Below are 18,176 nucleotides of genomic sequence, written 5' to 3'. Positions count from 1 at the left end.
TAGAGTCGCCACCTTATTTTTTTAGGAAAATCAGGAAACCTATATGTATTTGTGTGTCTACTCCATTTTAGTCCACGAAACCTATGAGATTCTAGATAAAGGGTTTTATTTACCCCGAAGGGAAGGTATTAAGCATCCCTCAGAGCCTGTCCGAACACAGTCCTTAAACTTAGTTTAACTGAACACTAGAGGGGGGTTATCTATCCGTTTATCATTATTATTACATGTTTTCAAAATGTTATGACTTCATGAAAAACTACACTAGGTGATAATATACTAAGTATATACAGTATATAAAAAATGTATTTATATCAAGTATCAAGTGTTTATAAAGTATGAATATTAAAAAAAGAATATATAAAAGAGAATGTACCTCGTAAGTATAAAAGTGTATAAAGATTCGATGAAGTCTTCGGGATGTGTCTCCGGCTACCTGTATAAACACTTAGTAAAAGTGTTAGTAAGAGACTAAATAACTATCAAATGAATTAAAGAAATAATGAATAAAATTAACATAAAAACCCGTCTTTTGTACAGGGGAGGCCTTGGAAATCGACGGAAATTTCTTCATCGGCCAAAAGTGTAGAATTTGTAATAAATTGCATGATGAAAGAAAAATGTATTATTAAAATAATTTGAAAAGTCAATAAGTAAAGGATGTGACATAAAGTCTTAAAAAAGGTATTTGACAAAAGTGAGGGTGAAACTTGATTTGACCTTAGGATGTAGTGTAAAAGTGTATATGTAAATGATGTATATAAAAGGAAATATATGAATATAAAAATGAAAATATATGTAAATGTAAATATGATGTAGAGAAAATGTAAAGAGCAAAAATGTGTAAAGAAAAAATAAAATAGGCATGTAGTGTGGTGGTAAAAAATGTAAAAGAAAATGCTTGAAAATATATATATGTATAAAAAATAAAATAAAAATTGTAGAGACAACATAACAAAAATATAAAGATAATGTATGAAAAATATAAGGATAATGTAGAGACAATAAAGTGCATTCTCTGTAATGAAAAGTTTCTCCCTTTTTCACTTAGCACTTAGGTAAAGTATGTACATGTATATGTATATAATGTATGGTATAAAATATATAAAAGAATATAGAGATGTAAAATATGTAAAGGAAAAAATGTGGGTTAAAGTGGAAAAAGATGTATAAAAAATGTAGAGAAAATATATGAAGAAAATGTAGAGACGATGTATGAATAAATATAAATAAAATGCATGAATAAATGTAAAGGCAATACATGAATAAGTGTAGAGACAAATGCATGACTAAATATAAAGAGAAATGCAAGAATAAATGTAAAGATAAATGTATGAATAAATGTATGAATAAATGTAAAGACAAAATGCATGAATAAATGTAAACACAGATGCATGAATAAATATAAAGACAATGTATGTTATGTATATAAAAAATATAAAAACAATGTATGAAAAAGAAGAGAGAAACAAAAATATAAAGAGAGAAAGAAGATGCTAGCCTTGCTAGTCTTCTTATGAAGAGTGTAGAGAGAAGAAAAAACATATATGTGAGGTAGTGTGAAGTGGTGAGAAAAATGAGAGGAGAAGTCTCCCTTTATATAGGCAAAGGTAAACCACTTTTTATCCAAACCCATGTGTCAAAACCATGGGCTTCACAAAACCATGGCTTCCCAAAACCATGGGCTTCACAAAATCATGGCTTCACAAAATCATGTGCTAAATCTTATCTGTGTTTAAAATTAGTTCCTCCGACTTCCATTTAATAATAGACTGTAACTAAAATAATAAAGTATAAAAATATATTTAAGGTAATTTCGTGAATAAAGTAAAAAATGTGATTTGAATTAAGGAGACCTGCTAATTAATTGAAGTAAGACTGTATTAGCATGTTGTTTATATACAAACGACTGTAACAAAATAATTATTTAAAATGAAAATAAATTGATAAAAATTCCTATTATTTAAAACTAAGGACAATCATCAATAAATTATATTAAAGTTAAAACATGTATAAAAACAGTATTTTGTGCTATTTAATGACCAGGAAGCCTAAAGAAGTTAATATTTAAATACAGAGGGCCAAAATTGGGTGTCAACAGCTAGCATGTTGTTTATATACAAACGACTGTAAAAAAATAATTATTTAAAATGAAAATAAATTGATAAAAATTCCTATTATTTAAAACTAAGGACAATCATCAATAAATTATATTAAAGTTAAAAAATGTATAAAAACAGTATTTTGTGCTATTTAATGACTAGGAAGCCTAAAGAAGTTAATTTTTAAATACAGAGGTCCAAAATTGGGTGTCAACACGGATAACACTGAGCCTTGGTAGGGCCAGGTATGTATAACACCGAGCCTTGTTATGGTCGGGTATGTGTGACACCGAACCTCTATGGTCGGGTATGGTACTACTATATATGTATGTGTATGTAATGGAAGGTTCTCATTAGAAAAAGGGTAAGTAAATATAATGAGCGTCGCTAGAGGTATAAATGGCTCTACTATCTCATGACTCTTCTATCTCATATTACCCTTTATACTTGTATTGTGTTATTGCTTATGCCTTACATACTCAGTACATTGTTCATACTGACGTCCTTTTGTTGTGGATGCTGCGTCATGCCCGCAGGTGGACAGAGAGACAAACTTGATCCTTAGGCTGCTTATCCAGAGACTGCTTAGAGGAGCACCATTTGATTCGGAGCTGCAGTTGTTGGTACTATTCTTTTGTCTACATATATGGGCATGACGGGGCCCTGTCCCGTCTTTATGATGTTACATACTCTTTCTAGAGGCTCGTAGACGGTTGTGTATAGTCAGATGTCTCTTAGCCTTGTCGGCTCATATTTTGTATATCATTTTGATAGCCTTGCCGGCTTGTGTGTGTATATATATATTTATATAGGCATAATTGTTGAAGTTGTTATGGAAGTGCCATAGCCCGATGGAAAGTGTGTTATTGATGCATAGAGATTATGAGTAGGCTATGTAGCTCACCTAGTTATGTTTGTGAAAGTATGTTGAGAGGTGCCCGGTGGGTTAGCTCCAGGTGCCCATCATGGCCATTCGGTTGGATCGTGACAATTAATCCCTATTCGCCCAGGTGATGATGATCCTGAAGCAATTTCTCACCATGCACTTACTCTTTTCATCATTGATGAGCATAAATTGGATGTTTATAACTCACTCAATCATAATGATGATCGTTTGGTTCACATTGTCGAGACCTACTGTGGTATGATTCCTAAGTTGTTTGCTATCAATGATTTTCAATTATTCAGGCCATCATACAATGACTTCAGTAATCTGACATATACCTGGGCTGACTGTCCAAAGCAAGGATCGTACGTTTCATTCTTATATTTTTAGCTTTTTTCGTTGTTTTTTGTTGATTGTTTTTTTACTTTTCTGTTGTTCTAAAACAACTCTTTTTTATGACTTTCAGAGATTATAATTGTGGTCGTTTTGTCATCAAGTATGCTGATATGCTGACCAATGGTCAAAATCCTACTGATTGGGATGGCTCTGGTTTGATGGACTACATGAAAGAGTGGTCAATTAATTTGGTTTGTCATGGAAAAGAGAAGCTGAAAAAGGGTTATGGCATGCCACCAGACACATCAAGAAGTGATTATCATGAGCATAATGATATGGAGTGTAAGTACGAGAAGAAAAAGAAAGCAAGACCTACGAAGAAAGGAAAAAATAGTTTATTTTTGTTATTTTTGCACTATGTAATCTTTTTTTCACGCCCCTTGTGTTTTTGTAAATGTTATAAGATTTTTGTTTGTGTGATAAATTTCAACTTTAAGCCCCTTGTAATTTGATGGTGTTCATTTTTAAATTCAACTTCTCTGTTCATAAAAGATGGTTATTAAAATTACATTTTACCTATTACAACATACTTTGTTCTTTAAACGGAATTTCTTCCCCCTCCAGCAGACCTTCTGCAATTTTTTTTTTGTTTTGGTTATGATTATCAGAAAGTTGTTATTTTGTTGAAAACCCAAGTTATGCCCTTTCCATCACAACTTTATGGTGGTTATGTAATAGAAGTTTGCCGAGGTCGGCATACTTTGTCATTTTGTAAACAGAAGTTCTGCCCATTTCGGCAGAATTTAAGTTCAGAAAACTTACCACAACCAGTAACAAAGACAAACACTTTCAAATTATTTGACCAGTCAAAATGCATTTATTGGGGATTAGTTGTGATGCCAACTTTTTGACCAGTCAAATGCATTTATTAACATTAATTAAATGTATTTGACTATACTTATGATTTTACACTATAAATTAGACCATTTTTACATTCACTCACATTCTATCTCTGTCATACACAATTGTTACTGCATAACAATGGATGTGAATTTTGAGAAAAGGTTGAGCAGGTCATATGTCTGTAATGATGACTTTGTATGTGTAAATGTTACCATCAAACTTTTTTGTTTTCATCTGTTTTTTTATTCCATTCATCCTTAATTTTACTAGTAATTTGTGTGTTAATTTCGTTGCAGATCCTTCTGAATGACATCTCACACAGTCTTCCAGACTGTGAATGCGAAGCCTATGTACTTTATGGTCAGAATGCCTACAAGATGACTTACAAAATTGGTGCATATCGGCGCTTTTGTCAATAGTGGAAGGACTTTGTTGATTCCAGTGGGCTACGGGAAGGAGATACTTTTTGTTTTAGGGTTGTTGAGTGCAACACTGGCATAGGGATTATTGTTAAGAAGAAGCAGGAGATTATAGTTATAGATTAGATCTCCTCATAATTGTTGCTGTTACTAGGAATGAATTTTTAGTTTTACTCTTTGTTACTTTTTTTCTCTCCAATTTTTGTATGAATGAATGTTTTCTATGAATTAATGCTATTTGTTAATTTAATGTTTTCTATGAATGAATGTTATTGTTACTTTGTATAATTGTGTTGTGTTGAATGTTTTTTTCCAATTTTCCTGCATTTTAGAAAAAATTTATAAACAACTAAGCACATAAGTCCGCCCCTTATGGCATATTTATTTATTTTGTAAATGGAAGTCCTGCCAGTTCCAGCATAAATGTAAAACTCGAAAAGAACAGAGAGAGAATATTTTTATGTCCCAAGGCATAAATTTATTAAACTTACCAGGATGTAGTCTTTGAGATACCAATTTTGTTTTGCCATTTTTGCCGGCAAAAACTGTTATACCTGCCACAGGCGGCACAAATTATAAAACTAGATAATTAAAGTTGACGGATTTTTTTCTTTTTCCTCAATGTTTTATGGTAGAGAAGTATTTTGTAGATTTCATGCAGGGCCATTTCTCTTTTGCTATTAGATAGTGTTTTATTATCAGCAACTAGAAGATAACAACTTAATAAAAGAAAATAATAAAAGAAAGAATGGACGAAAGAATAAATGTGTGATAAAATTCTTGAAGTCTCAATCTTAGTAATACCAAAGTTTTGCCATTTCTTTCAGGCTGATTGTGCATAATGAGTCAAGAATCATAAGATAAATTCATATAAACCATGTTTAATAGTGTGATGTTATGATGACAATTTCCTCTTCCTGTATCTTCTTACATGTGGATTGAGAGCTGGACTGTGGTTACAGGTTGCCTTAGTGTGTCCAAAGAACTTGCACCTACCACATCTGTATGTGTACTTTGTCGATTCTTTTCTTGGACATATCTTTTTGTTGGTTTTCTTTCAGGTCTTATTTTAATATCAGGCGGCGTTGTTTTAATATCCATGATGTTTTTTGGAATAATCCATGAGTCTTCATTTCCAACCGATAGTATTTCACCTATGTATGTCTCTTGCCAGGCTAGTTTCTTTAACCAATCCGTACAATATGTAGATTTTGACAAACTTCTTTTGTCTATAACTTCTATGGCATGTGTGCACAATAACTCGTCAGTTTGGAACTCCAAGAAGTCACAAGTCATATTCTTCAGGTTACATTGTATTGATATCTTTCATCTTTCACAATAAATTTGACGGGAGTTGTGTTCTCTACCTGTGGAAATTGACAATATAAATGAGCGATATTTTTTTTGCAATTTTCAGATTATGTGAGAGTTTTTCAAACTATTGCCTTGTTCGGCATACTATCAGTGTAGTGAAAATGTAAGCTTTGCCCTTTCCGGCAGAAGTAAGCATAAAAACAGTGTCATAGTTATGCCTTTTCTGGAATACTTCCAAACTAGTGAAAATAAAACTCTGCCCCTTCCGGCAGAACTAAGTATAAAAAAAGGGTCATAGTTGCTCCTTTGTCCAGCATAACTTTTATGTTTGGTTAAATTTAAACTATGCATTTCTCACCAAACTAAGATTGAAATGTGTGTTGGTAAAATGTACTTACTTTCATTGTGAGCATAAAAACAGCGTCATAGTTATGTAACGACCCGTTTGGTCGTTATAGTTCTTTCGGCATTTTCGCCCATTCTCAACCATTGATTAGCTCGCTTTTTACTCGAGGGGACTGCTGATATGCCTCCCGGGTGCCTAGACCGAATTCGGGCAACTTTGGTGAAAATATAGGCTGAAAGTGAAAAATAGTTGACCCAAAGTTGACTTTTGGGCAAACGAACCTTTTTCGAAATTCTGTCGATTCTGAGAGGTCCAGATGGTCGTTTAGAACTTGTGTGTGCATTTGGTTCAGTTCCCAATGCACTAGGGTGTATTTCGAGACTTGGGATGAAAATTTAGAATTAAGGCACTGGGGGTTGACTCGGTTAACGAGACCTGCGTTAGGAATTTTAAGGCCACATGCACGTTCATAGAGCGTTTTTATGTGGGACTATGGGTCTGGTATGTAAGCAGATGACCTCAGAAATTAGTCAAAAAATTGGAACGAAAGGAAAACTTGGATTAAGTTTCTGGTGTCTGGTGCCCGCTTTAGCGGCACCAGCACCGCGACAGCGGCACCGCTGGAGCGGTAGCCCTGATGCTGGAGCGGTATATGACTGTTAGCCATTACCGTTGAAGCGGCCAGGTGGTCGCTGGGGCGGTCCAGGTACCGCTTCAGCGGGTGACGGGCAGTTAATAATATTAATGAAGTGTTAAAAAGCCCTAGACCCTCATTTTACCCCATTTCGATATTTGAGCTTGAAGAAACTGCTCTTAAGGATATTTGGAGGAAAATCTTGGAGGTAATTCCTAATCACTTCTTTATTCTTCCTTTAAACCATAATCATATTAATATTTCCCCTCCTCCCTTAATAAATCCAAGGTGGTAAGAGTTGAAAGAGGGTTTGGAAGAACATTGTTCCCAGGATTATGAATGAATAAATTGTTGATGTTTTGTTAGATATTGACTAATCTAGGCTCATTAATCATAGATCTTCCACTATTAACGTTGAATTTCGGATTTGGAGATTTAGGGATTATACCCAATTTGGGGGTTTTGCATGAAATCAGAATCTAGGCTAATTATTGAGCTAAATCAGCAATTAAGGGTTGGATTATGATTGCCTAGTACGTAATTTGGTATTTTGCCCGCGAATTTCTCATTTTTCCCTTGTAGGCCCGTTTCCCGAAATTCTAGGGTTAGAATTGACCTAATTGAAATCATAGCAATATTAGTATCATTCTTCATGATTTCTAATATATAATTCGATTATTCTTAGACTACTTTGGTTCTGAGCTTCAGCGGCAGAGCAAGGCAAAAGAGTGAGTTGTTGGTGTTGCGGTTCGGCAGTCCAGGTAGGTTATAGTTTACCTTTAATGAGACTTCGTATAGTAAATCACATATTTAGATTATCAGGTCGGAGACAGCATGTGAATCTTCGGGTATGAAGTTGGGATGAATATTGCCTTAGGTTGGGCCCTAATGTGTGTTGGGACTAGCCACCCCGTTATATGTGCTTGATTGTTCAATTGTGTTGGCTTGATGCTGTATGTAGTTGGTAAATATCGACTTTTGTCTTGTCGTCTAGATTTGGATAGAATTGACATACCCGTGGGTGGTATTTATACTTGGATATATTGTTGCCTTACCCACTGTTGGTATTGTGATGTGATACTTGTTGGCGTACCCTGTTGTGGTACTTGTGCTATTGAACTTGATCGATTTACACATGCATTGAACGCATTCTCTCATATTCATGCATGGCCGATACCCCGTGATGATCCACTATCGTTGATTGAGCAAAACTGATATTTAATAAATTCTTTTACTTGAGTGATTGTAAAAAGGTCGATGTTTGAAGATCCATTCCGGAATCATTGATTATATGAAACTGATATTTTGATGAACTCTTTTACTTAAGTGATTGTGAGAAAGCCGATGTTCGAGTTTCAATTTCGGAATCATTAATTGTCTGAAATCGATATTTGACAGACTCTTTTACTTGAGTGACTGTGAATGGCTGATGTCCGATGAGCTATTCTGGCATCGTTGTTGCATGACCGATTCAGATGTTATTCCGGAATCGTTGTTAGTGCATGGACTCAGCGAGTCCCCCAAGATGGTGCTGGTGAGACTCCCTCTGTGAGCAATTAGTCAGGTCCCGTCTTTCTGTTGGGCAAAGATTCGAGATGGGGGGCACGTAGACTTCGAGAGTCACGCTGGGTTGTGCTATCGAGATGTCAATATTTCCGTCCAGATTACATGTGTACACCGCATTTTCATGGCATTGCATTGCATTCATACCATTATTGCACTATATTGCATTATGACTTGATTGGGATACTTGGTGATTTTGAATGCTTGATGATTGGATTGGATTGGATACATTCGGACTTGACAAATTTGGGTTTAGATATTTTACGTAGGCGATGATGGATATCTGGTTGTGATTATATTGTCTTATACTTGCTAGATTCTTTGCCTATCTACTTTATCTTCTGAATTGTGTTAACTATACTTAGTCGGCCGATGATGCCTACCAATACTGTTGTTTGTACTGACCTGCACTTGCTGCATTCTTGTATGAATGCAGAGAACCAGGTCGGATCTACTTCTCTGACCCGTGGCTAAGCGAATCTTCAGCTTCCACTCAAGTTTCCAGGGTGAGCATAGCGTCCGCTGACCTTGAATACTTTCCCATTATATGTCTTACTTTCATTCCAAAGACATAGATATTTTGTATTAGTACTTCCAGATTGTATTATTCTCCCTAGATGCTCTTGTACTATTCAGATTAGACCCTGGGAGTATTTACTGTCTTTCACACTTTTTACTACTATCTATCTATCTATCTATCTATCTATCTATCTATCTATCTATCTATCTATCTATATCTATATATATATATATATATCGTGAGACTCACGTATCGGTTATTTTTGCTACTTAATTTTCTTCAATTTATGTATTGGTACTTTGTTAGAATGAGGGTTTGCTTACCGAGGTGGGAAGGTAAGTGCCTGCACGGCCTAGGCTAAATGGGTCGTGACAATTTATGCCCATTTTGGCATACTTCCAGACTAGTGAAAATAAAAGTATGCCCTTTCCGGCAGAACTTAGTATAAAAATAGGGTTATAGTTGTTCCTTTGTCCAGTACAACTTTTATTTTTGGTTACATTTAAATTATGCATTGCTCACAAAACTAAGATTGAAGTGCGTGTTGGTAAAATGTACTTACTTTCATTGTGAAGCCTCTACTTATCTTTTCAAGCAGAATCTTTTCGGCCCAACATGTCAGGTCATGGGACGGTCCTGTTGCATCCAATCTTTTTTGGTAAAACCAATTTTGCCCATTATTGGCAACTCCCTTGCTTTCCTTAATACAAAATTCATTGTCTCTACATTATTTGTTGTGAGCATGTTGTAACGCCTGTTGGTGTGAAATGAACGTGCCCATCTTTTCGGTGGTTTCAATGTATCCTGCAGCTTTTGGGTCGATTTGTTGTATCTGTGACATATAGGTACGAAACTCTGCTTGTTCGTAGGTAGTTGGTGCATTGTTGAACAGTGATAGGATCGCTTCGGATGAGAAATATTTCTGCAAGCTCTTCTCCATATGGTAGATGCATATTCCATGCTGGGTATCTAGATGTAGTTCTTTGATTACAGTGGCAATTGATGCGTGCCGATCAGAAAGAATTGATAGGTCTCTGCGCGTGCCAAACACTTTTTTCACGTGTCTGAAGAACCACCGGTAGGATTCATTATTCTCAGAGTCTGCAATTCCAAATGCGAGAGGAAATATGCTATTGTTGCCATCCTTTGCTACTGCTATCTTAAGGACACCGCGGTATTTTGATTTCAAGAAGGTTGCATCCACTATCATTACTGGTCTGCAGTGTTTCCAATCCTAAATTGATGCTCCATAAGCGAAAAAAGCATACTTAAACTTATTGTCAGGGGTCCATTTGATGTTAGCAACTGTTCCAGGATTTCTTAATTTTATCATGTGAAGATATTGCGATAGAAGTCTATAGTTATTTTCTAGGCTTCTCTTATGAAATTATAAGCATGTCGGAGGGAACACCATGCTTTGTGGTAACCAATGTGCAACCCATATCTGCTTCTCATTTCTTCAATCACAAGTTTGGGTGTTATCTCTTGTAGCGTATGACGTACTAGGTCTGTAATGTATTATGCTATGACTTTTGAAGTTGCATTCCTCATGTCAGAGGTGTTGAAATTTATTGAACAACTGTGTCTCTTTTCAAAGTTAACTACTTTGAAAAGTTCTGATCCTTAGACCCTTGAACTGTGGAAATGCCAAATGCAGTTTGAGTCAACACATCTAATGTAATACCGTTGTGTACATGACTTTTCTACCTTATACTGTTGATGACGAGTAATCGTAATGTTATTCATGCACTTTTTCACGACATCTTTGTCTTTGAATAAAATACCAACTTCTATTTGATCAATGGATGCACTAGGTGTCAAAATTTGTGTTTCATTTTGTACCCTCTGCCTCTTTAGTGTCTTTCTTTTGTTGGATGGTTGTATTTGTGTTTCTTCAACTGTCATGCTTGGACTAAGTGATACAAAATTCATTGAAGTTGGATGCTGAGAAGGGTGTTGGTCATTGTTTACAAGCTGTTCAATGTTTGGTGGTTGCCATTGTGGTTGCTCAGGTGTCTGGTTGAGAGTTACTATCTCACTCTGCTCATGTGGAATCCCAAGGTTCTGTCCAATAGGGTTGTGTTGTTCGTCATCCAAGCCAACTTCAGACATGTCTTCTTCATAAGCAATATAGAGTTGTCTGTCAATTTCCTCTGTGGTTTGCCCTTCTGTTATTTGGATAGAGTCATTATAATGTTCTTGTAATGGGTTGTGATCCGCATTAGTTGTATTGAACTCTAATATGAAACGGAAATTTCTAAAGTTCTCATTGTTGTTGAGAAGGAACAGGCAAGTCTGAAGATCAATGTCATTTGTCACATGCATCCTTTTGGATGTTTTCTCACTGGTGTCAAACCATATGTTGGCCTCTTTGTGCTGAGTATCTTGTGTATGCCCCGCAAATATCTGTTGAGTGAATTGTTGAAAATTTACACCATTGTTGACAAGTATTAGCTTGGTTTCATGATTGACATAATTGTAGGCGACAGCCTATTTGCCGTTAAAGGCTATGTAGATGCATCTTGGTGCCATATTTTGTTAAACGTCCTGCATAAAGAGAGATTCATTTGAGAAAAAATCAAAATGCAATGTATTTAAGTTGTTCTTTTTGAAATTTAAGTTCTGCCCTTCCCAGCAGACTTTGTATGTAAAGTCATGAAGTATGCCTCAAACGACATACTCTACCATTTTGTAAATAGAAGTTTTTCCCCCACCGGCATATTTCAAAAACGGAGTAACTGTTTCTGCTAAAACCAAAATGATAACGAAAAACTAACTCTTGTTCCAAATAATTCCAATAGGTGCAACAGTTATTTCCAATTTAAAATGGAAAACCTTCTCTATCTTCATCCAATTTAAATCAAATCCCTGCAACAGCTATTCCAATTTAAAATGGACTAATTTATACTTCTATATAAACCGGAACTTTTGCCTTCTCCGGCATACTTGTTCAGAAGTTTGTTCAGAACTTTGCCTATAACGGCATACTCTACTCTTTTGTAAATTGAACTTTTTCCTCCTCCGGCATAAGTACTTTTTGTTTTGCTTATGATAATGCAGTAACTGTTTTTGGTTTAAAAAAAAAACTGAAAAACCTCCTCTATCTTCATCCAATTTAAATCAAATCCCTGCAACAGTTATTCCAATTTAAAATAGAGTAATTTATACTTCTATTTAAACCAGAACTTTTGCCTTCTCCGGCATACTTGTTCAGAAGTTTGTTTAGAACTTTTCCTGTAACCGCATACTCTGCTCTTTTGTAAATTGAACTTTTGCCCCCTCTGGCATAAGTATTTTTTGTTTTGCTTATGATAATGTAATAACTGTTTTTGGTTAAGAAAAAAAATTGAAAAACCTCCTCTATCTTCATCTAATTTAAATCAAATCCCTGCAACAGTTATTCCAATTTAAAATGGACTAATTTATACTTCTATATAAACTAGAACTTTTGCCTTCTCCAGCATAACTGTTCAGAACTTTGCTTGTAACGACATATTCTACTCTTTTGTAAATTGAACTTTTGCTCCTCCGGCATAAGTACTTTTTGTTTTGCTTATGATAATGAACTTTGCCTCTAACGGCATAATGTACTCCTAAATAAATTGAACTTTTGCCTCATCCGGTATACTTGTTCAAAAGTTGTACACAGTTTGCCTTAATTCAAGTTTAAATCGATAAGCATTGCCTGATTTAAATTGAATTTATTATAATTAAAATTTTGAAGTTAATGAGCATTGTATACTAATTTAAGGAAAGTATAAAATAATTAAAATTAGTACAAAGTAATAAATCCAATCAATTCTATATTGCTGAGTAATTTTATCATGCGCAATGTTCAATCTGAACTGTATATCAGTTATTTCCTAATAATCAGGTCGTAGAAGATGATTTTTTCCCCAAATATTAACAAATATAAACTCAATAAAATCGTTAAATTGAGTTGAATTAAGATTTATACCTTGTACTGATGTTGTAGCAGCAAAATCAACGGAGAAATCTGGCTTGAAACAACGATTTCAGTAATGTGAAAAATTGGGAACGAAGGTTGGGTTAACGATATGAAAGAAAGATATGAACAATGGTAGGTTTCTCTTAGGCTTTTATATGTAACGGTTAGGGGTGATAAGATCTTTTTACTATGTTGCTTTTGCTTGGAAGGGCAATACTTAAAGACCACCATTTTGAGGGGCAAAATCTAAAGACCAGCCCAAAAGAGGGGCATTCGCGCCAATTACCCCAATGAAAGATCCAAATCCAAGCCAAGAGAAGGAAGATTGAGCCCGCATGGAGCCCAAAAGGAAGGGCCTACGTGAAGCCCAAGGAGAACCCAATAAAGGAGCTAAAACTTCAGCCCACAAAGAAAGGAGAATCAAGCCTAAAAGGGATGCATGTCATGCCCAATATGGGGTTGGAATTTGACTTGAGTTTTGTCCAACAATTGGCTGAAGTTTCACGTGCGATTTGGTGCAAAATAGGGGACATTTAGCCGTGGGATTTTGGTCCAAGAATGGTCACTTATTCCCTTATTTTTGTTAGGTAATTTGTTGGAAAGATTTTTACTTGTTTTCCTAGTTTAAAGTTTTCTAATTTAAAAGTTTCCTAGTTATGTTTTAGTATTTAATTATTTTCATAAAAGTAGATTCTAAGCCCATGCTATTTGGGATAAGTATCCCCTCTATATTGGGGTGGATTTTGTTATTTTCATTAGACTATTATTATTATTATTGAGAGTTTCTCTTATTTACACCTTTGTGTGTGGCTACTTTAGATTTATCTTGCAACCTTATAAGAACGATTCTTTTAAGAGGTAAGATTAATTCGTACTTGATATCTTTGGTTTTTATTCATAAATTAAAGAAGGTAATTAGTCTTATACTAATTATTGTCTCTAATTTCTTTGAAATAGGGGTTTGGATCACTTTTTGATATAAGTTCTTGAATTGACTCTATTATTATCTTAATTAGTTTTAACCCGCTAATTTTGAATACTAAGATCAATTAGGGTTCTTATCACTTAATCTTAAAATTTGGGGATTTTATTCTTGAATTTCTCATATCTTTAAATTCTTGTCTTTAATCTTCGTATTTTCTCTTCCGCGTTGTTTTCTTGTTTTATTCAAGTAACCCGATTCTTATCAAATCATATCAGAGCGGTTCTATCAAAGTTCCATTCTTGATAATCTTGAGAGTTTCATAGCAAAAAAAAAAAAAGGAAATTCTTGTTTTTATTGTAGTAGTTTAAAAGGTAAGCTACATAGCAAAAAGGGGGGAAAAAGATTTTTTTTTTTTAAAAGGAGAAAATTTGTGTTTGCAAATTAAGCTACTTTCAGAAACTTCAAGTTTTATTGTGTTCTTGGTTTCCAACATCAAGAAGGAAAACCAAGAAGGGGGGAAATTTGGAGTTCTTCTTTTTACACAAATTGGTATTTTTTCTTGTCTCATCAGTCCCAATTCGTCTGGGAGTTGGTAAATTCTTTTTGTTTCTACATCTTACTTCTAAAAGGTTGTTACTAGTATAGGGTTTATATATAAATCCAAAAGGATCTAGCCAAAGATAGTAATTTGAGTGGAAAAGGGCATGAGAGTGTGAGGTCAATTGAGAGAAAAAAAAAAGAGCCAAAGTGAGAGATACTTGTTTCTTTGATATTTTCTGAGATGTCTCAAACAGGTAAGGAAATTGAATCTGGAACTCAAAACGACACCAACTTAGCTGAAGTGTCCCGTATGATGACCACACGATTGGAGGATAAGAATGTCACCACAACTGATTTAACAAGGGAAAATATTTTTCATACAAAGTGCGGGATAAAGGGTAGAATTTGCTCTATGATTATTAATAGTGCAAGTGATGCTAACGTGATGAGTTCATACGTGGTGGAGAAGTTGGAACTTGAATGCATCAAACACACTACTCCTTATAAGCGACAATAGTTGAAAGATTTTGGTGAGCTTAAGGTGACAAAGCAATGTATGGTTTCTTTCATTGGAAAAGTATTTCGATAATGTTCTTTGTGATGTAATTCCAATGCAAGATTGTTATATCAAGCTTGGATGTCCATGGCTATTTAATAGGAATGCAATTCATGATAGGAGAAAGAATAGAGTTTCTCTTGAGCTAAATAGAAGAAAATATATGCCTGCATCTTTGACTCCATCCCAAGTTTATAAAGTTCAGAAACGTGTGAACAAACCAATGCAAAATTTTGAGAGAGAAAAGAACGAGAGAAGTAAGGGAGTGCATGTTGACATCTTGAGAGGAAAAATGTCACGACCCAATTTCACAAAGTCGCGCGGACAGCTACCCATCCCACCTCGGTAGGCGTACCCTTAACCCAACATTCACAAACACAGTATAAATAGTAGAAGAAGATAAAGTAACGTAAGTCTGACATATGAATATATAATAAGTGCGGAAGTAAATAAAAAAACACCCCAGTATCTGGTCTGGTCATAAAAGAGCATCTAACTAAAATCTATAAGTTTGGAAGTAATAATAATACATCAATAGTCTCAATAATGTCTCAGAATAGCAAAGTAAGACATAATGGAAGAAGATTCTTCTGGTAGCAAAGGGTTCACATACTCACCCTAATAGACTCGAATCAGCAGCCTCGAACTCTTAGCCACGAGGGGGTAGACGTCGATCCCACCTGATACTCTCCATTCATAAAAGAAGGCAACAAGTGCAAGTCAGTACAAACAACACGTACTGGTAGGTAACATCGGCCGACTAAGATTAGCTAACATATACCAAGACCATAAAGTAAGATAAACAAGTAAATCAACAAGGTATAAGTCAACCCGAGCCAGTAACCAAGTACAAGTCATCACCTATGTTATAGCATTTAAACCCAACTTTGCCAAGTCTCAGTACATCTAACCTGAATCCGTATATCATAACTATATCACAAGAATATCACAAGAGGCAAAAAGTACAATTCAATGCAATAATGTATGAAATATGGATGCAATGCATATGCACCGATACACATGTACTCCGATGATGAAACATCACATCTTGGCAACATAACCCATGGGGGGCTCGCGAAGTCTATGTACCATTCCTCACGATTCTGGTAAAGACCTAGGCAACGCTACCAGCACTCCTACCTCGATTCCGGTATAAACATCGGACATCGGTCCTCATGTCACTCTCATCCAACTGAGCACAGCTCATAACAGTGTTTCCTTGTATATTATCAACTTATCAACAACATATCATGATGGATGAAAATGCGTGCAATGTATGAGTTCAATGTTAATAATCAAATCAATTTCAACAGTACCACACATGGGCACACCAACAATATTAATAAAAAGGATACACAATAGTCTCACAATACTCGTCTCAAAACAGCAACAAGTAAGGTGCTACAACATCATCATCAAGATATATCACTAGTCACCAATATCTACTATCTCCACGAGGCAACGAGCCAACAACAAATAGAACAAGATAAGCCACAACACAACCGGGTAGCTAGCCCCAAATCATATAATAAGGCCCAACCTAGGGAAATATTCAACCCAACTTCATACCCGAAGGTTTACATGCATTCTCCAATAATATCGTCTAAATATATGCTTCGCTAATCGAAGTCTCACTATAGGTTAAACTATAACCTATCTGGAGAGCAGAACAACAAAGTCTCCAATAATCAAGCCTTAGTCTTTCCCTTACTTTGAGCTATCCTCGAGATAATGAAAGTCTATACATATCTGAATCATGAAATTAGAATCAAGAAAAACATCATTCAAACCCTACTTCTATTCAAGACCCAAATCCCCAACCTATGGAATGAGGTTTATGAACTAGAAAGGTGAAATTAGGAATCTATAGGTCTCAATATGAAATTAAGTTCTAGGTGATCAATTCCCATCAATTATAAGCTAGAAGAATGAACAAATTACTTAAATTCGGAGTCTAGGCAAAACCCTCAAATTTGGGTATGAACCCTAACTTCCAATTCCATAATTTAGTCACTAATTAGGAGGGAATCATGCAATAATAGATTCTAGTAATCAATTCCATGCTTAATGAAGCTAAGCCAATCAATAAATCAAGATTACAAAGCCTAGAATGAAGAACTCATTGAACCCTCTTTAATCTTTGAACTCTTAGTGAACTAGCATGATAATAGAATCCTAAGGCGATTAAGGAGAATGGAATAGCAAGGAAGATAGAAGAACTTACCACAAAGATTTCCCCCCAATAATCACCTTGAAATGCTCCCAATACTCTAAAGTCGAAATAATAATAAATGAGGGACTTAGGGCTTTTAACACTCATTTAATGAATCAATCTGCCCGATACCCGCTTTCGGCGACAACGAGACCGCTGCTGCGGTCCAGCTTCGGCGTTCCCTCAGACCGCTGTGGCGGTCAGCCAATCAATGCACTGGGCCACTTCTGCGGCATGGCCACCACTATAGCGGTGCCACTGCTCTGGTACTAATGCCACTATAACGGGGTACCAGAACCAGAAACTCCCCAAAAGTCACAATCTCAACCCGAAATCCCGACTACCACCCGAGGCCATCTGCTCACATACCATATATGCAGACATACATAAAAACACGCTGCGAACGCATTCGTAGCCTCGGAATTCCCAACGGAGGTCTCGTTGACCAAGTAAACCCCCGATACCTCAAAATTAACTTCCCAACACAAGTCCCAAAATGCACCCGAGTGCATTGGGAACAGAACCAAATATACGCTTAAGTTCTAAAAGATCCTCTAGACCTCTCGGAATCGACAGACTCTCGAAAAAGGTCCGTTTATCCAAAAGTCAACTATGAGTCAAATGATTTTCACTTACAATCCAAATTTCCCCAAATCCAGTCCGATCACCTCGGGAAGTGTGCCAAGAGTCCCCCGCGGTTCAAATATGAGCTAATAAAGCTCGGAAAGGGATCAAACGGGTTAGAAATACAATAATAACTGAATGGGTCGTCACAAAAAAGGAGAGGTTGTGCTGTGTGAAGAGAATGGGATGTCAAGTGAGAAAAAAAGTGAGCTTGAGAGAAAAGAAAAGAGAGATGGCCATGAAATAGAAAAGGAGAGGGATGGTCGTGAGATTGAGAGAGAAAAAGAAAAGAGTTCGAGATAGGTTATTTCTTATTCTAACTCTAACATCATTACTTCTTCATCCTGTTG

Source organism: Lycium barbarum, chromosome 4 (genome assembly GCF_019175385.1).
Source record: "Lycium barbarum isolate Lr01 chromosome 4, ASM1917538v2, whole genome shotgun sequence".
Classification (NCBI taxonomy): Eukaryota; Viridiplantae; Streptophyta; class Magnoliopsida; order Solanales; family Solanaceae; genus Lycium; species Lycium barbarum.
Note: the sequence above shows the minus strand (reverse complement) of the source record.